Raw genomic sequence first — 21,490 nt, 5'->3', positions numbered from 1 at the left:
ATCAATGAAAGAGACAAAAGGGGAAACTTCACAACAGATCCCCAAGAAATTCAGAACATTATAAAAGAATACTTTAAAAACCTATACTTTATTAAATTAGAAAATCTAAAAGAAATGGACAAATTTATTTCTATATTCAATGGAACCATTAAACTTAAACCAAGAAGAGACAAACAACCTAACAGACCCATAACATATAAGGAAATAGAAACAGTAATACAAAGCCTCCCAAATAAGAAAAGCTCAGGCCCAGATGGATTTACAGCAGGATTCTACCTCCAACCAATACTACTTAAACTATTCAAAATGATAGAAACAGAGGGAGAACTCCCAAATTCCTTCTATGAAGCCAGCATCACTCTTAATACCCAAAATGGGGTAAAGACACAACCTAAAAAGAAAACTATAGACCCATATCCTTAATGAACATAGATGTAAAAATTCTCAACAAAATACTTGCAAACCACATATAGATGTACATCAAAAAGATCATTCACCATGATCAAGTCGGCTTTATTCCAGTGATGCAGGGATAGTTCAATATATACAAATCAAAAAATGTCATTAATCATATAAATGGACTCAAAGACAAAACCACATTGTCGACTCAATAGACAGAGAAAAGGCTTTTGACAAAATTCAGCATTTAAATTCAAAGCCCTAGAGGGAATTGGACTGGAGGGAACATACCTCAACATAATGAAAGCCATATACAACAAACCCACTGCCAACATCATTCTAAATGGAGAAAAACTGGAAGCATTCCCATTGAAATCAGGAACCAGACAAGGATGTCCACCATCTCGACTCCTTTTCAGCATAGTGCTTGAAACTCTTGCTAGAGCAGTAAGACAGGAGAAGGAAATTAAAGGAGTAATAATTGGAAAAGAAGAGGTCAAATTATCACTTTTTGCACATGATATGATACTATACCTAAGAGATCCCAAAAGTTACACCAGAAAACTCCTAGAACTGATCAACACGTTCAGTATAGTGGTAGGTTATAAAATCAATCTACAAAAATCAGTAGCCTTTCTATATACCAATAACAAGCAATTGGAGAAAGAATACAGGGAAATGCTCCCATTCACAATAGCTGCAAAAAAATTAAAATGTCTTGGAATAAATCTGACGAAAGACACCAAAGATCTCTAGAATGAAAATTTTAAATCGTTAAAGAAAGAGATTGAGGAAGACACCAGGAGATGGAAGGACCTCCCATGCTCATGGATTGGAAGAATTAATATTGTGAAAATGACCATCCTACCAAAAGCCATTTATAGATTCAATGCAATCCCAATCAAAATCCCAATGACGTACTTCACAGAATTAGAAAAAAAATCCTTAAATTTGTATAGAAGCACAAAAGACCCTGGATAGCCAAAGCAGCCCTGAGCACAAAGACCAACACTGGAGGGATTATTATCCCAGATCTCAAAGTATACTACAGAGCTATAGTCATAAAAACAGCATGGTACTGGCACAAAAATAGAATGTTCAATGGAACATCATTGAAGACTTAAACCCAAGTACACGCAATTTCAGCCACCTGATATTTGACAAAGGTGCCAAGAACACACAATGGAGGAAAGAAAGCATCTTCAGCAAACAGTGCTGGCAAAACTGGATCTCCACCTGTAGAAGAATGAAACTATGTCCTTATCTGTCACCTTGCATGAAAGTCAACTCCAAATGGATCAAAGACCTCAATGTGATAATGGAAACCCTGAAACTATTAGAAGAAAATATTGGCAGTAATTTACAGGATATAGGTGTAGGCAAGGATTTTCTAAATCAGACAGAAGCTCAGGAATTAAGATCAGCAATCAACAAGTGGGACCTCATTAAACTAAAAAGCTTCTGTACAGCAAAAGAAACAATCAAAAAAGTGAAGCGAAAACCCACAGAGTGGGAAAAAAATCTTCATCAGTGACACATCTGACAGAGCTTTAACATCCAGACTATATAAAGAACTCAAAAAATAAAGACTCAAGAAACCAAATGACCCAATTAAAAGATGGACTAAAGATATAAACTGAGAGTTCTCAAAGGAAGAAATAAAGATGACTAAGAAACATCTCAAAAAGTGTTCAACATCATTAGTAATTAGGGAAATGCAAATTAAAACACCCTAAGGTATCACCTTATCCCAATCAGACTGGCTAGGGTCAAGAGAAAAAATAATACCAAATGCTGGTGAGGATGTGGAGAAAGGGGAACGCTCATTCACTGCTGGTGGGATTGCAAACTCATACAGCCTCTTTGGAAAACAGTGTGGAGAACTTTTAAAAAACTAAAAATGAACCTATGATATGACCTGGTTATACCGCTCCTTGGCATTTACCCAAAGGACTCATCCTATTATAGAGACACTTGTACAACCATGTTTGTTGCTGCTCTTTTCACAATAGCTAAGAGATGGAAGCAACCTAAGTGCCCCTCAACTGATGAGCGGATAACAAAAATGTGGTATATTTACACAATGGAGTTCTATTCTGCAGTAAAGAAAGATGAAATAATAAATTTGCAAGTAAACAGATAGATCTAGAAATTGTTATACTAAGTTACTTCACACAGACTCAGAAAAATAAAAGATGTATGTTCTCCCTCATATGTGGATCCTAGCACCAAATCCTTTTAAATTCCATGTCCTTTTAATAAGATGATGCTGTACAGCAGTCTCTTCTGCGTGAAATAACTACCATCATCACGACTTCAGCTGAGCCTAATTGCTAAACATTGTCACAACTGGGCTTGTTGATGGTTGTGCTCTTTCATTAATGGAAGGCCAAGCAGGGTCATTGGACCTTCACCAGAGTATACAGCTACTCTTCCCAGTCAACTATATATAATTTGGCCCTAATCACACATGGTCTCCTGGATTTGGGGAGGGCTAAAGTATACAGTCTGGGGAAGGCTAGGAAGAGAAGCCATGACCCATGCTGGGTAAAGACTTTCCAGTGTGCATGCTCTTATGTTATACATACACCTCAGCAACCCCTCAGCTATCTTGCCTTTAAGAGAGAACCGACACTGATTCAGCCACTCTAACTGTTATCCAAATACCTGAAAGCAAATCCTGAATCCATCACTCTAGAGTCCAGCCTTGGAAGACAAAAGAAAAATGAGGAGAAACCCAAGGGATGCTTTTGGAAGCCCTTGTCAAGAAATTCCAATGGACTCTCATATGAACATTTGAAAATTGCCCTGTTCTGACTTTTTTCTAGTTCCCTGTCTAGAATTTTTAATGCTAGTTACTCTTGCCTTTACTTCTCCTTCACATCTCCTATTCACGATTCAAGGACTTTCTTTTCCCCCTAGAGATAAGAGTTATGCAATTTGGGAGTCTTTTAGATAGACCCACTGAAGGGGTACCCCAATTGCCTCACTCTGCGTCCCTGTTCAGCATGGAAGAAGCCAGAGCGGTCTGCAAACCAATTCCCTATTGGCAATTTGGATAACCTCTTCAGAGGATGGCATGATAAGAATAGGAGGCTAGGCACTTAGGGTAAGAAGACCCCGAAGAAAACTAGCCAGTTTCTTGGCAAAAACTCACAATATCCTTGGGCCTCTTAGCAACATACTCTGTTCCAAAGGCCAAAAATGTCAAAAGTATTTGGGAGGTTTTATCAATCCTTAAAAGGTTTTTAGGGTTACCTCTTCAGAGGGGGAGAATGTTAAAGTAGCCAAAGCCCCATAAAATAAATAAATCAAAGAAGAAAGTACACGGTTATCAGAAAAAAGTGATGGGGAGATATGGGAAGGGCTGGAGGGGAGGGAGTGGGCATGGATTTGATCAAAACACCCTATATACATGTATGAAATTCTCAATAAATTATTTTTTTTAAAAAAAGAAAGGTAGCTGAGCAAGCCAGGGGAGCGAGCCAAGGAAGCAGCATTCCTCCACGGGCTCTGTTTCTGTCCCTGCCTCCAGCTTCCTGACACAGTGGACGTACTTACACCACAGAAATTGGCAAAAATCACCCCAGGACTTTTTTTATTTCTGCCTGGACAGCTTGTTAAAAATTATCAGTGCACCATCAACCTTCTTTTGGGTTCTGAGGCTCAACTGCTTTCAAACAGGAGACAACCACTACTATTGTTTAAAATTTTGAATTACTGTTCTAGTTCAGTTTCTGTTGCTGAGATGAAACACTGACCAAAACCAACTTGGGGTGATTATTTGGTGTATTTTAAACTATCAGGGTTCCTGAGGCCTCTGTCTTCCCAGCTGCATACAGATAACAGTTCCTGGAACAGGTTGGCTGGTTAAACTAGCTCAATTGGTGAGCTCCTGGTTCAGAGAGAGCCCCTGCCTCAGTAAATAACACAGAAGGCAAATTGAGGAAGAGGCTTCATTAACCTCTGGCCTCTACACACTTGTGTACATACACATGCACTCACACCCCCACACATGTGAACACACACACATAGGCACACGCAAAAAAGTGGCATTTTAAAGTCAGAGAACTTCCCAAGCCTTTCTAATCACTATAGTGTCACGTCCTCTTGTCAATGATTAGAAGTCTGAAGCTTCAAAAACTGAATTTGAAAATGTACTTTGAATCTGAGTCGCACCAGTATTAGAAGACGGGTTTAAATTCTATCGGTAGAGATCAGACGCAGGACAAAGTCTCCCGTGCTTCACACCGTGGAGAGGAAGAGACGCCAGGGTAGAGATTTAGCATGTGTACAGGAGGCCTCTGGGACAAGAAACAGGACCTAACCCAGAATGTCCCAGCTGATAGCCAACAACTTCTGACCATTATGACTTTGCCACTAACCTGGCCCAGGGGACTGTGGAAATCCATACTTGACATCACCTTGGGTATATCTTACCAGAGTTAAAGGATTTTAGATCACAGTTAACCCAATTGTCCTAGGCTGTGGAATCCTTTTTGAGTCCCATCCAATATTCCCACCAAGATACAACCAGAATCCAAACCTCCCTGTGGGTACAGGAGAAAGAGCTCATTGAATGACAGGCATCGCTAGCTGCCAAGGTAACCTGGGGCACTGGTAATGACTTGACTCCTACTTTCTCAAAGAATAAAGGGAAGGCGTGGCAACTGCCGGCTATTTTGAAAGGCAGAGAAACTCCGGGAGAGTGATTCATCTGCTTCCTCCCAAGGAGGTCTGGAACGTTACGATGGCCTTAAAATGATGGGTGCAGGCTGTGAGCTAATTCAACGAGCCCTTCCCTGTGGTCATGTCATTTTTCTGCTCCCGGGCTCACCATACAAGTGCTGATTTTATGGATGCTAAGAAATGGCTCCCATGTCTCTTCCCCGGGCAGATTCATCTGGAATCTCCTCAGGAATTATGCTGATTCCTGCAGTCAGAGCTCAGGGGTCTTGCCACATCCTTGCATGTGGCTGTGCGCCATTCTGACACTGTAACTTCAACATGGGGGAAAAATCCTCTGGTCCACACATGTGTCAGTGGCATTAATCCTGAGGAGATGAGAGCAAAGGTCTACTCATCCCAGATAGGGAACCACGACCAACCAAAGTGAGGACACCACCCTGCTGGGTAGGCGTGTCCTCCGAGACAGTCACTCCTCCCACCCAATCAATCAGCTTCGATTGCACGAGGGGGCGGATCTAAGGGCTGACGCTAAGGAAGCCAGGAAGCGACGACTAGTCGCCATCTTGGTTGGCATGGCTCTGGTGGCGTGGAACTCAAAAGTTTATCAGATGTAGGGGAAAGCGCCCACGGGTGCCCATGCCTTTGTAAGTAAATACAAAACCCGAATATTCCGTGTTAGGATCCCGCGGCCCTGGGATCCAGAGAGCGCGTTCAGGTCTCTTAGGGAAGAATTTGGCACAATGCACCCAAATCCAGCTTGGTGTGCAAATGAGGTTTTCTGGGAGGACTTACAGGAGCACTTACAGGTACTACCGGAGTACTTACAGGTATACCGGAAGTCGTAGTGCCAAAAGCCCACTCCAGCAGGGGTGACAGCTCCTGAGAACTGGGCACCTGGAGCCCTGCTGGGCACCTGGAGCACTGCACAATCTGCCGCAGCTCAGTAGGTTGGAGAGCGTCTCCTCCAGGCAGTTTGGTTGCTCTGAGCCTCTCCGGGCAGCCCAGCTGGTCTCTGCTGTTGGGGTTCTCGGAGAGCCTCTGGCAGTCTTTACTGATTATGTGTGTTTGTGGAGGGAGAGCCCTAACTGGTCAGTTTCTAGGACTTCTGAAGGTATTAAGTTGTTCACTTCCTTTTAGACTATCCTGTCGTTTACTGAGCTTCCCGCCAAGAGAAAAGGTTTTAATCTCAGAGGAAATTTGTACCCAACGTGAATCAAGGCGAACATTCAGTGTTAGTCATTTCAAAAGCAGCACAAAATCATAGGGGGACCTTGGACAGGAGCTCTGGGTCTGAATCACAAGTCTGCAATTCAACTACCAGCTGAATACATTTAGCAAAGCTCCGGTCTATCCCTCAGTTTCCTCCTCTGAACTGGCAATGATGGGGCCTGGGAAGGTGACTCAGCAGGTAAAATGCTTGACATGCATCATGAGAACCAGAGTTCGGTTCCCAAACCCACACAAGAAGGCCAGACGTGGAGGCAGGTGCTTGTAAGCCCAATACGGGGGGGCGGGGGGGGGGCAGAGGCAGACGGATCCCAAGGACTCTTTCGTCCCAGCTCCTACCAGTCCTCGAAGGTGCCTGGCATTGGGCTGGGATGAGGGAGAGATGTGTGAAGACACTGCGGCTGTGGGATGTGGAACCTGGTGCGTGGAGGGGTCATCTGAGAAGTCCTTAGCCCTGAGGAGTAGCACTGGCCTCGTGGGTGTCCTGTAGATGACCAGGGTGAAAATACCCCACTCCAAGTGCCTCTGAGAGCGCTGAGCAAGCCAAGGCCAGGACGGAAGCCTAGACCATGGTGGTTGAGCCTTCTGATGTCTGGTTGCCACCTAGTGTCCAGCGAGAGTAACGGATTCTCTACCTTTGCAACATTGGGCACCTCCCAGGATGCAGAAGGCAGGACTGGAAGATTCTGTGGCCATCCTTTTTAGAAATCCCATCTAAAGTGCCTGGACCAGTCTCTGATTAAGGCTGTCCAGGGAAGGACAGCAGGTTAAATTTGGGGCAGCTCTAAACGTGAGGACCTGCTCCCCACCAGAGACTTAGCCGTCTGTGCATTTGTAACTTGTTTCACACCACATCACCATTTCCAAACACAAATAGCAAGAGATACATAAAAGGCAGGATGGGTGAGCTCTGCTGTGTATACATTTGCTAGAGGAATTGCTGTTTCCACATTTATGCGTTGTCTTTTCTGTTTACCAAACATCCACTGTGTTCTGTACACTACACCAAGATCCAGAAATAGAAAGACAGCAGAAAGTACGTGGGATCTGCCCTGGGGGCTGAGGCAAAGCCAGCTGAAGAGAAAAGTGCAGCCAGCTCCCCGAGCAGTGAGGAGGGAGCCAGGCACGTCCAACCCTTTGACATCTCCATCTACAGTTTCCCTGCTAGAGAACCATGCAGTCAGTTAAAAAAAAAAAAAAAAAGTAAAGCATAATTGTGTTTTAAATAAGTTTATGATTTTGCATTGGGTTCCATTCATGCCCATCCTTAGCTACCTGGGATTACACGTGGCCTGAGGGTTGCAGGTTGGACACACTTGGCAGGAGACCCTCATCCCAGGTACCTGCCACACAGCACATTATGATGGTCTGGGAAGTTTTGAACAGATGTCCAGGCTGCCCCCAGCCAAGAAACCCAATGTTCCACTGTTCGGGCATTTGTGCTTCTGAGCCCCATGCCCTGTGATTGCCCCCCTGGAAGCAGAGCCAGCCTCCTCTGGGACTAGTTAGGCTATTAGGATCGTTATGTCCAGTGTCAGGATGTGGGAAGTCTCACACACAGGCCTCTGCAGGCACTCAGCTCATGCTCCAGCCCAGGGTCCTGGATCAAAGGGCAGTTAGGGGTGATGATAATAGCTCTGGTTTATACTGTGGTTAGGAGTTAGCCAGGATGCAGGTCCTATACCTGGGTCAGTATGGAATTTCCCACAGGCCCTAAGGGATAAACTATCAGTACTCTCATAGTTTCCTTAGACGTGGGCCAGTAGGGAGGGGAGACGGGGCACTGAAAGCTGACAGTGGCCAAACATCAAAGGTGGAGCTTTTTTCTTTCATCTCTCAGGTCATTCTAATGGGCAGCCAAGGCTGGGGCCCTAGAGCAGTCCACCAGCATGTCTGAGGGAGCGTGTTAGGACGCTGGGTCCCAGGCATTACCCCTGATCCACTGTAAGTGTCTCCAGGGCTGAGAAGTTCTTATTGGAGCTGTTTGAGAAATGTAGGTTGGATGCCAACTACATAAGTCTAGTGATCACTTTTCCTGTAAGTCAAGTTCCAGGTTACCAAGGGGGTAGATAGGTGGTGTCCCTCCGTCTTCACACAGAATGCCAAGGCAAAGCCTGTTGGTCTTTACTTCCAAATGAAGAGCCAGGAGCTCAGAGCTGTCAGAAGGACCCACAAAACCATGCTCTTCATACTCAGAGGCCTGGAGACAGCCAGAGTCAGATTCCCCACGGGAGCCACAGATGCTGAGGCCGCATCTCCACAGTCACTTTACCTTCAGGGTATGTGAGGTCCCACTTGGTCATCAACTCTGGGAGGTGGGGCCCTGTTTCAGAACAAGGCATTGGCTGTCAAGTCTATTATGAACTGATATTTTCTAAGACCCATCTGTGTTGAAGGTGCTGCAGACTGAATGACTGATTAGAGCTGTGTGATGGTGGAGAGATGGGCTATTGCAGAACCAGGTCAAAATGATCTTGAACTATCTCCAGTCTCCTTAGTGGCCATTGTCAACCAACCTTTCTATCCTAACATCTTTGCAACTAGCAGGCAAAAATTTTGGAATATGTTAAACTCAGTAGCCCACTAGCTTCCACCAGCGCTAAGGATGTCATCGGATAACGTGTGGAATCTAGAGCAGAGACATCCCCGCTCGGCTCTGACCCACCTCCTTGATGTCCCCACCAATGCTTTTAGAAAATACACTGATTGATGACATGCCTTTCTTTTGTGAATATAAAAGTTCACTTCACCACTTCCACAATGGAACCTGTCATTCAGAGCAACCTGAATCTGTGTTCCCAGGTTATAACCGCTCATATTCCGTTCAGAACAAACTAGCTCTCATTCGCTTTGGAGTAAGAAATGTGTTTTGTGTCAGCAGTGTTGGGCTCACTGCCAGGACGCAGGTGTTCACCCACAGGTAACCCCTGGTAGGCATTACAGGTTAGCAGGTCTAAAAGCAACCCCGAACTTTCCTGCTGCAACCTGTAGAGGTACCAGGCTTCCTCAGATGGACTTCCCCTGGTCACTTGGTCTGGACACCAGCATCCTGCCTTCTCTGGGTCACCCAGAAGTGACTTCTGTCCCTTCCGAACCAGCACCTCCTACCAGGCAGTCTATGCTCCGGGGTTTCAGATCTTACTATGTTCAAACTGATAAAGACAGACTCTACTGGACCAAACTTTAGCCAGCCCTCAGAACTTTCTCCAAGGCCCATCCCAGTGCTTCTTTGTCAAATCCAGTTTTAGCAAGAACCTTGGGAAGTCAGTTCAGCAATAGTTGACCACACTTTATGTCTGATCTGGTCCCTCATCCTCTACCATCTCCCAAAGATGACTGCGCAATGGGCTTCAGCAAGAATCCTATTAGGACAGTTTATCCAGAATGCTCTTGAGCCCCAGTGCCTCCTTTCAGTGACCTTCCACCTTCTGACCCCCATCTGTTCTAGTCTATGCCTAGGCTGCATTCTGAGTCCAGCCCAACCTTACTCCCTCTACTAAATCCTCCTGTGTGTCTCAACTCTCATCAATCACAGTGCTTCTGAGTCTAGTGTGCCCAAGCTTTAACAGGTGTCATTAATAACTAACAACAGTCTTCCATCCAGTGCACGCTCCACACTAGCCCGTCAGCCACACTGGCTCCTCTGTGGTCCCAGCCCACTCTTGTGAGGGACCAATCAGATGTGGGGAGCTGGTAATTCAGACATCATTCAGAATCAGTAACTTCAGACAGGCGTTCTCATAGAATAAAAATCCATCCTCTAAGACCACACTCGCTAAGCCCGGAACACAGACCATGAAGGGGGTTGGTAACCTGAATGGTCCATACCTGTGAATTACTGCTACCCTTCCACCTGGCCTTGAGCACCATCTGAAGTCAGGAAAAGGGGGCTTGAGGTGGGGGAGCTTGTTGGGAAATTAGACCCATAGCTCACTTTATGTTTGGAAGGAATTAAGGACTAGTCTGTTGGACAGTCAGTCACTTTGTGGAAACAGTTTGCAGTTTCTGAAAAAGTGAAGTACGAGATTGCAGCTATCAATAGCCAGTTGTGGATCAGGAGGGAATCATGGGGCCTGGTCTTCCCTGCTGACCTATTGGCAACTGATGGATTCTGGGGGAAGGACAGTCATTGCCTTCAGCTGTGCACCAGTGGGTAGTTCTGGACCGGTGCCACACGGAGTGTCCTGGTTAACCTCAGAGGGATGCGTGCACATGGAAAAGGGACCTGGGTGGGAGGGAAAGTAAACAGAATGCACCATATACACATATGGACTTGTCAAAGAACAAATGTAATCAATGTTTGTGTGTTTATGTGCATGCATGTATGTACGTATGTATGGGTTTGTGTTTGTGTGTGTGCATGGGTCTGTGTATATAGGTACATCTATTTGTGTGTGCATATGTGTACAAGTGTTTGTGTTTATTTTTTGTGTGTATTTGTGTATGGTTTTATGTATTTGTGTGTGTGTATATTTGTGTGTTTCTGTCTGTATGTGTATATATGTGTGCATGTGTATATGTATGTGTAGGTATGTGGGGGGCATGTATATATGTGTGTGTGCATGTATATATGTGCGTGTATGTATGTGCTGTATGCGTATGTATATATATGTACATGTTTGTGTGTATGCATGTGTGAATGTGCACGTATATATGGGTGTATGTGTGTGTTTGTGTGTTTGTGCATATATATGTGTGTGTGCATGTATACATGTGTGTTTGTGTGTGTCTCCACACGGCTCTGCCTCTGTGGGTGGCTGTGTCCTCTTCCCACACAGACACCAGGAACCCTGGGTCAGGATCCACTGTAGTCCCTCACTTAATCACCCTTTGGAGGTCCTTATCTCCATTCACACTGAGGGACTAGAGGTTAAGAACTTAGCGTGTGAATTTGGGAGGCAAAACTGAGCTCTTAGCATCGTGGACTAAACAGGGCCACTCAACCTGATGTCTGCTGGATGAGGAGACTCAAAAAGAACCAGAAATAAAAGGCAGTGCTCCCTGCTCAGCGGGGGCGGGGAGGGGGGAGCAGACACCACGCCAATCAGTGCTGTCACAGCAGAGACCCCCCCCCTTACCCACTCCTCCTTGTTACATGGAATTCCGTCTGGTGACTCAGCCTGCCAGCCTCTCCTTCCCATACTCTTCCCCTGCCCCCAGTCTAATTTCCTGTCCTCTTCTGTCCATCCAACGGTTCCATGTCTTCTGAGGGAAAAGAGAACTCTGACAGTCAATAAATCACTGTGCTGGACGCTTCAGTTGTCAGCTTGACACACCTGGCTAGAGGGAGCCTCGACTGGGGAATTACCTCCATTGGGCTGGACTGTGGCCATGTCTGTGAGGCATCTTCTTGACTCTAAGTAATGTGGGAGGGCCCGGCCCACACCCCAGAGGTGGCGTGGTGCCACCCCTGGGCAGGTGGTCCTGTATTGTATAAGAAAGCAGGAGCCAAGGGAACAAACTGGCAAGCAGTGTTCCTCCATGGCCTGTGCTCCAGCTTCTGCCTCCAGGTTCCTGCCCTGAGTTCCTACCTTGGGCTCCCCGATGAACCCGGGAGATGTAAGATAAATAATCCCTCTCCTCTCCAAGCTGGTATTGGTCAGAGTGTTTTGTCACAGCAGTGGAAGGCAGCCTAGAACAATCACCCACACCATGAAGTATGTCAGGATGTCACTTCTTGTCCTTTTCCATCCTTGCCTTAGCAGAAGTCCAGGTACACCCAGGGTGGTGCCCCCAACAGTCTCCTAGTGGGGTGTGGCCATTCTCTCTCCCTCTCGCTGCCCCCCACACTGTCGCATTGAGCTATCTTTCCTCATAACCAACTACCCACCAGACTTGGATGATATATAGGCATCTCAGCGCCACGTAGCCAGCCTTGATCACATTCTCACTCCAAACCTGCTTCTCCCATGTGCTCTGGTCTCAGGGACCGAGGCACCCCCACTCCCTGTCTCACAGCCCACAGCTGCATCCTTGACCTGCTGTTTGCCTGCCTGCAATCTGTCCTCCCAGTTTATCAGTTCCGTTACCCAGCTCTAATGATTTGAGCCTGGCACATCCCCCATAGGCACATGTGTCTGAACACCAGGTCCCCAGCTGGTGGTGGTTTTGAGAGTCTGAGGAACCTTTGGGATATGGGACCTCGTGGGTGGAAGGAGGTCACTAGGCGTGGGCTTTGGGAAGTTACACTCCAAGGTTTCAGCTGACTCACATTGTGGTCCACACCATGCAATGAGTCTCCACCACACACTCCCACCACCACAAATTCTACCTTCCCCACCATGGTGGACTGAAGCTCCTTGAAAACCAGGAGCCCAAACCCTTCCTGGCACTGTTTCTGTCAGGTATCACAATGAAAAGAGTGACCACTACCCAAGTCCCTCTGTCATCCCCATAGTCACTGTGCTAAGCCAGCCCGTCACCTTCCTCCCAGATAACTGCAGCAACTTAATGACTGCTCACCCCGCAGTCTCTTCCTACTCTCCATTCTCCACAGCGGAGCCAAAGATTTCTGAAATGCAAATTTGATCATGTCATTTCCATGCTTAAAATATTTTAATGGTTCCTCACTGCCTAGGGTAACACTCAAATTCTTTACCCTGGATTATAAGGTCATTTATAATGGAACAGGGATAAAATAGAATCTAATGGGTATTTACACTTCTCTCTTGTGAGCCTGCCTGCAGCCCACCACACACTCAAGTGCTTTCTATGAACAAGGCCGCCTGACGTCTGCTCTGTCGATGCCCAGGGCATGGAGGGAGCCACTCAAGAGAAGGAGACCAAGAACGTAGGACGTAAAGAGCTGCTGAAGAATGGAGAGACCTGGCTCCTGGTCCAAGGGCAGCTGGGCCTGGCCTCTGGCTTTAGTAAGTGCAGATAACTTTGTTACCATGGGACCAGGAACAGTGCCAGACTGATAGGAGCCCGTTGCCACAAGTACCAAAAAGAAATTAAAGCCACTGCTTGAAAGCTTGCAGTCATTTCGGATGTGAATGAGGGCACATGTGGAGCTTAAAATGTTCATAAATCTTCATGATTCCTTGAAAAGCACATCCATGTATCACCTTTCCCTTTGGAAAAACAAAAGCTACTTTTCTCAAGAGTATATATTTTAGATCTTTCTTTTTAACCTACTGACTCTTATTACATCTGTTTTACTAGTAGGGAAACTGAGACTTAGAGAGATTAAGGAGCAAGTATGTACTACAAGTAAGTGGCAGAGGCAGGAAGCACGCTTGGGCTTGCCTGGCCCTGAAACGGGGGCAGATAATGGCTCTGTAACACCGCAGAGCTGTTTGGAGACAAGGCTGGTGTCTCAGGCTGGATTTCCTGGAACCCTGAGTCAGGGATGCAGGCTCGCACAATGGAGTGACTCTTGGAAACACCTGCAAAAGAGAGAGGATTGGGGGAATGAGCATAAAGGCAAGGAAGAGAGAGAGAGAGAGAGAGAGAGAGAGAGAGAGAGAAGAGAGAGGAGAGAGACAGAGACACACAGTCACACACAGAGAGACAGAGACAGAGAGACAGAGACACACAGTCACGGGGGGGAGAGACAGAGACACACAGTCACAGAGAGAGAGAGAGAGAGAGAAGAGAGAGAAAGAGACACACAGACACATACAGACAGACAGACAGATAGACACACAGACAGACAAAAGAAGCAAGGACTCAGAAATAATGGGCCTATAGAAAAAAGTCTAGCCTTGGCTTACTCCATGGAGTGGAGTGTGCAGAGTGTGTGTGTGTGTAACAGAAAATGCACTGTAGAAACGTACCACCCAGAGATAAGGGGACCAAGTTTTCTACTGTGCATCAGCACTCAAGTAAGAGAGAATGCAGAAGATTCTCTCTCTCCCCCTCCCCCCGGCAAATAAGCAAACACTGACATTTCTCAAAGCTTTTTAAAGTTGAGACAAAAATACTAAGTCAACGTGGGTAACCCCCCATTAGCTATTCCTAAAGCGTTAGATTTAATCACAAATTGACAAGGGGCAGGCAGAATTCTAAGATGGTCCCAATGCCCCTAACCCTAATACCTACATGGCCTCTCAGATCCCCTCTCCTGACCAGCAGAGTCTGGGAGGGGCTTCTAACTAAAAGCATGTGACAGAGGGACAGAGAGGGCAGGCATGGAAGGTGGCTTTCTTGGTTAGCTTTTGTTATTTCAGACTATATAGTGGATTAAAGAGAATGATTCTCCTGCTGGCCACGAGGAAGCCATCGTAAGCCACCTCTGGAGAGGGCCATGATGTGGTAAAGGGCCATGGAGCACTCCTGGAGAGGGAGAGCGCTCCCTACTGGCAGACAGCAGGAAAACAGAAACCTCAGCCCTACAGTCAGTAGGTAATTGACGGAGACAGAGAACTTGGAGGCAAATTCTTCCCCAAAGTTGCAGATGAGAACGCAGCCCAGTCAACCCCTGGATCACAGTTCTGTGAACCTCTGCCTCCTCATCCTTGGAAAGTGTAAGATGACAGCTGGGTTACTTTAATCTTCTAAGCTTGTTAAGTTTGTTAGGTAACAAGTGAAATTTAATACAGGATGACACTGAGTATTGGACTAAATCTGTGATTCATGGCCTAATTAACATTTATATCTGCATAAATATATTCCAGAAATACAAGGACTAGTATTACACCTGTAGGAAAAGGAATTAGAAAGCTGTTGTCTAGTGTGGCACAATGAACTCACTGAACAACATGGAATTAAATGCAGCCAAGTTCATTCTGGGGCTCTGCGAGACTTCATACACGTCGTCTGCAGCAGACGGTCAATACACAAATCATAATTCAAGCTGTAATGACATTTTGGTTCCCTAATTTGATAATAAAACCACCCATTACACATCTCAAATGATTGCTCTACCGATTTATAATTGTAGTGGCTCTGTATTTTCCTTGTAGGAGGTGATCCGTGTTGCTTTCTTTTGTGTGCTGTTTTATAAGCTGGTTAGACAGGTGTGGCTACGGAGGAGACAGTGGAGGTTGGGGGAATAACAAGGTTTATTTTCCTAGAGATCTCTAGAGACAGGAGGCAGGGCTCACCACGGAAGGACACAAGGTACCAAAGGGGTTTGGAAGAGGAAGACAGGGGCAAAGGGAAAGTTTAGTTTCTACCTTCATTAGAAGGTATAATTGGACTACCATTTGTGGGCTGGTTCCCCTGGAAAGGAAGGCAGGGTAGGGGCGGCGGTGCAGGACTGGCCAGTCTGAATCACTGCACCTGCCTTGGCCTAGAGGAATGGTCCCCAACTGTTCCCGGCCCTGGGATGACTAATGGAGAGAAATACTGTCCCCAGGGCATGTGAGCAGCAGGAGAGGAGACTCTGGATGGACCAGGAACCTAAGAGAGACAGGCTGTGCTCTGTCATCCTTGAGACTAGGCAAACCCTGGCAGAGGCCCTGTCCCCTTGGATGTCAGAGCACCACCCAGTACACAAAAGCAAAAGCTGGAACCCCTGCAAAGGAAACATGCTTACAGCTCCAGGTTAATATAAGAAAGCAGACTAGCTCCACAGTGTCTTCATCTCACTCTAAAAATCCATGAAGATAACACTGGACTCCCAGCTCACTGGTAGAGTGCATGCTTGGCATATATAAGGTCCTAGGTTCAATCCCCAGCACCACTACAGAAAAAGAAAAATCTATAAGGATAATCAAATATAGTAAGGAAGAGCCAGAGGTCAGTTTCAAGATAAAATTCCCGGCATGGTCTAAACTGTGTGGGAGGACAGAGACAGGCTCTGTCTTTTAAAGGTAAGAAAGAGGGGCGGGAGGCCAGGTGGCCACCGCGGTTCTCCAAATGAGGCAGGCTCTTGAGCCTCCCTTACTGGCTGCTCGCTGAACATTTCTAGCCACAGACTGTCACTCTCTGTAGGCCTCAGGTGGGCAGAGAGGGGAGGACACAGAGGCTGCTGCTCTCTGGGGTCTCCTACCCAAGAGAAGACCAGCAGCCCTGCCTGCAGAGGAGGCCCTGCGTCAGTCCCCTCCCAGCTCTGTTAGGGAAAACCAAGTGACTGCCAGAACAGATAGGAGTCAAGCTGGTCCTGCAGTAGTTAGAATGCATCTTTGCTGGTATTTACCCCAGGCCTGCAACAGTGCTGGCCAATGCAGAGCATTCTAGAATGACTTCCACTGGGCAGAAGGGGCTAAGCCCAGAGTCTAGCTTTCCCTTCCTTGGGCCATGAGGTGTGCCAGAGAACAGGGAGTGTCTGAGATTTGACCATGGAGAGGAGTACCTAAAATACATCACTATCTATCCATCTATGCATCACTGTCAATGTATTTTGTATCTCTCTACCATCTATCATCAATCCTTCATCTGCCATCTACCTATCCTGTCTATTATCTATCACCTACATATTATTTATGTATTTGTAACTTGATACCTTGCAATCATCTTCCTCTCCTTCATCTGTCTTTTCTTATCAGCCATCTACCTATGTTCCTATCATCTGTCTGTCTCTCTGTCTGTCTGTCATTTACATTGCCTGTTTAGAACAGAGATCTGGAAGCTGCTAGCCCCCAAGGGACAGAGAGAAGGGGAAGTTCTACCCAGCATCCTCCCATTTGTGGGCAAATGTTTAACCTACGTGGAACTCTCTTCATTTCCAAATGGACAAGAGCAAATATCTCCCAAACAGCAGAACGCCAACAGTCTGGGCCCTGGCAGCTAGCAGTGGAGGGATGGTATTCAAATGATGAGCCAAGTGAAGATTAGCATCAGTAATTAGGAATGTGTGGGAGACACTCAGGACCTCTCCCAGAAATGCCATTTACATAAAAGATGTGTTCACAAATGACTTCCCACCAAGTCTATTAGCATTTCATTTCTGGCCCACCTCAGCATATCCAGGAATTCATTGATTGCTATCTGGAGATGACTTTCACTGATGAGGACAAAGACTTTTACCTGTCACTCTGGATGCCATCATTAGCACAAATACCACGACCACCACCACCCCACGGCTTTCCAAACCACCCAGAGCTGTGGTTCTGACTAGCTTGTTGATTTGCAAATTTCTCTTTTGCTCTGTGAGCTTTAGCAGCTCTCTGAAGAAGGACCTGCTGCCTGGCCAGGAGTCCCTGTGCTTAGCCTACTTCCACCCATCCTTGGGTGGACCTGACCCTGCAGCCTGGTCCTTCCAAAGCTGAGTCACCTGCTTGCCTCTGACTCACACCGGAAATCCCAGCTCAGGGCTACCACACAGAATATGCCCATTATTCCAGCGGGCACTCGGAATAATGCTGTAGAATATGATTTTGACTGTGAAGCCGATTAAGTTATTTGCTACAAGGCATATCCTTCCTGAACCCATTTCTCTATCTGTAAAAGCATTTATATAGATTTTATCATAGTTGTTTTAGAAAATGTCTACTGCTGGGCAGATGGCTTAGTCAGTCAGTGCCTGTGGCACAAGCAGGAAGACCTGAGTTTGGGTCCCCAGCACCCACATACAAATCAGGATGCAGCAGCACGTGCTTGTAATTCAAGTTCTATAGTGGTGGGGCTTACTGGCCCACCAGCCTAGCCAAATTATGAGCTCCAGTTTCACGGAGACCCTGTGTCAAAAAATACAGTGGAGAGTGACAGAGGAAAACACCTGCCTTTGACTTCCACATGCAAGTGTGCACACGTGCAAACACCCTATGAACACACACACATATATACACTCCACATATGAAAACACTAAAAAGGAAAATGGCATGTCTCCCAATTTTACATAAATAAAATTTATGACTTTATTTCACTATTTCTTTTAAGTGTAAACAGAAGGATGTAACTGTGTCAAGTTCAGGGCTTTCAGACACTTTATAACCAAAAAATGGACAAAATGAGTCAGAAATGTCACCAGAAGAGCTGGCCAGGCTCACCATGAGATGAGCAAGGACAGAGAGAGCTGCATGGGGAGCCATTTTAACCACCTCAAACCCCAGGAACCCTGAACACTGCCTAGGAAAGGGGGGAGATGCCCGTTCAGGGCCCCAAGGGCAAGAGCAGGGCGAACCCAGGAGAACCACATCCCCCCGACCATGGACTCAAAGAAGAGGGACTAGAACAGAAGACATCAGGAAAGGTTGCCTCACCTGCCACTCCGCAGGTGACAGTTCAGGGTGTAGTCATTCCCCAATGGCACATTTGCATTCCGAAGCCTGCAGCAGGACTTACACTAAGGTCGAAGCCCCTCACCTCACTGATTGTCAAAAGGACAGCCCTTCAAGTATGCAAAAGTCGGTTCTGATGCCTAAGGAGCATGGCTGTGTGCGAAGAGGGTCCCCATGCTGTTATTTAAGTCTTTAAGATCTTATCAGTATCCTGATTAATTTTCCTTCCTCCTAAGTGAACTGGAGAAGGCTGTCAGCACGCTTCCTGTTCTCACCTGGTGGAGCACAAGTCCTTAGTAAATACTGAACAAATTAAATTCCTTACCAAGAAGAAATCTTCACCAGGTTCAGACTTGCACATAAAAATATAAAATCCTGGGCCTGGAGAGATGGTTCAGCAGTTCAGAGTACTGGCTGCTCTTGCAAAGGACCCCGGGTTCAGTTTCCAGCACTCACAAGGTAGCCAGCAACTGTTTATAACTCCAGATCCAGAAATCCATTGCAGTCTTCTGGCCTCTGTGGACACTGCATACATACACGTGCACTTACATACATGCAAACTACTCATACATATTAGATAAAATATAACAAGCATGAATTCTTAATAGGCTCTTGAAGTTATTAGATTCGGCTCTAGTAGGGATCCCGGCGTGGAGGGGGTTAAAGTGTTTCCCTGTCTTTTATTCTGGTGGAAGCATTTTCCAGGTTCTGCTCTTTTGCAGCAGACTGACATGACAGCACAAGAGTGATTGGGTGCGATGAGGACGGGGTAATATAGGAATGGCCCTCATAAAACAATCTGGACTAATAACTCTTCATCAACCCTGGAAAAACCATGTGCTCTTCTGTCTTGTGATCTGCGTCCCTGATCTTGTTTCCTGGGAACGTCAATTTGGTGCTCTACCCAAAAAGTTAATGAATACATCTCAAAGCACTGAAAAACAGTAAACTCACCTTCGTCTACAGCACGAGGATTCAGAAAGAATGCTTGCTGAGGGAGGATCCAAGCTCGCACTTCCCCAGTTGAAGCTGGAGAAATCATTTTGAATAAAATCATGGGTGGGGGTCTGACACGAGGACACAGTTCCAGGACACAGATGATTCCACGGGATATGTAGAGAAATGAGTGTCCTCTGAGTTCTTCAAAACCAGATTAGTCTCGGTCTGTTGTAACTAATGTTGGCGTAGCAACACCACACCGGAAACATAGCTTCTGCCCCATCACAGCCCTGTCCAGTGGGACCCAGGCTGCTGGCTCTTGACCTTTCTGTTTTCCAGCTTCATAACCTCCCCTTCTGCCCAGGATCCCACATCATTTCTATGATCCCATGGTGTCCCTGCTTTATATCAGATCATGATGTACTTGAAATATTCAATTACTGAGCCTCTCAGGACTAGTCTCTGAGTGGGGTCTGTAGTCACGGCTGCGAATTTGATCTTTTCGTTCAAGATATGAGGTCGTGAGTGTTTGTTAATTCCCATAAATTGGTAGGGATGGGCATTGCAGCCTTTTATTCACTATTCTGGGTTGGTGTGTAACTCACAGAGCTCATTTTAGAATACAGTGCCTTCAGTGAGTGGTACTGATGTTACAGGAAGTTATTCATACCCTCATTCTATTCCAAAAGAGCTTAACAGGAGCACTTTGCAACTTTTAGATTTAAGCCAAGAAGCAGAGATAGAAGAAAAGGAATAGGGGGAGGCTTGCTTCGGAGGCCGTCGTTGGCCCGGGAGTTCTGTGCCAGACTCTGGTTGGCCCAGCACACCATGTATTCCTCTCCAATGGCTCCGGACCAACATGCAACTGTAGGTTTACTGGTTTCCCAACCGCCTCTCCAGTATCTGCAGGAAGGGGTGCGCTGTGGGAGGAGGACAGGAGGAAAGGAAGAGGAGAGAGCTAAGAGGAGGAGGGGGGAGTTGACGGGGGGGGGGAAGAGGAAGGAAAGAGGAAGAGGAGAGAGGGGAGAGATGGAGGGGAGAGTGAGGAAGAAGAGAAGGAAATCAGAAGAAAAGAGGGAGGGTGAGGAGAGGGGAAGGGAGGGAACCGCAGGCCACAGGAGGGGCGCAGAGAGGACACGGGAGGGAAGAAGGAGGAGGAAATTAAGATGTCCTCGAATCAGTACAGAAGATCCAGATTCCCCACCACTGAAGCACTGGGGGGTGGAACAGTCCCACCGCTCTGCAAGAAGAGTGTGGTCATCACTAACTTCTGCACAAATCCCCAGGATCCAGCACTGAGCGAGGCAAGGTAGGTAAAATGGTGTCTCAGCTCTTGCTCACTGAAGGCCGCTGGAAAGCATGCTCCAGCTCACTTAGACACTTGGTGGCACAGACTCTGACCCAGGCCAAGGGCCTCCTGTGCGGATCCTTCTAAGGAACATGAGGTCCCACTGGACCTTCAGGGAGGTCTCCACTCCAGCCCTGGGCGCCATCATCTACTAGGAAGAGAGGAAAACGGACATCGATAAATTTCTTCAACAGCAAGAACACACCTTTATTCTGATATTGACTGTAGCCTTTTTCTTCATATTAGAATAAACATCCTGTGGTTAGTGTCTTTTGACATCAATTTTGAAAATAAAAATTTGTCCAAGCATAGTGTCTGTAGAATATATATTTGTAAGTTCTTGTGAGCCATGTTATCCCAGGGTCAAGGAGCGATCCTTCGATCCTATCATCTGTGTCAGCTGAGGAAGGATGGTGTGTTATTTTTCTAATTGCCATCACAAAATACTTGGCAGAAGGAACTTAAGGGAGAAAAGGTTTATTTTTGGCTCACAGTTTGAACAAGGATTCAGCTCTTTCTGTCCAGAGCAGGGGAGGCTCCGTCAGTGGTAACAGGAGCATGTGGTAAGGACGCCTCATGAGGTAACAGACCAGAGCAAAGAAAACAGCCAGAACCAGGGTGAGCATCATCTTTACAGACCCACCAGTAGTTGCCGTCTACCAGCCAGGCCCCTACCTCCTCAAGGATCCACAGGCTTCAAAACAGCACCACAACCCAGGGACCAAGGGTTCAAAACATGAGCCTAGAGGGGACACTGCTTATTCAAACCATAACAGATGGT

This window comes from Nannospalax galili, unplaced genomic scaffold, assembly GCF_000622305.1.
Source record: "Nannospalax galili isolate Female #2095 unplaced genomic scaffold, S.galili_v1.0 scaffold771, whole genome shotgun sequence".
In the NCBI taxonomy this organism is placed as follows: Eukaryota; Metazoa; Chordata; class Mammalia; order Rodentia; family Spalacidae; genus Nannospalax; species Nannospalax galili.
The sequence above is the reverse complement of the archived record's forward strand: the minus strand, read 5'-3'. Positions refer to the sequence as shown.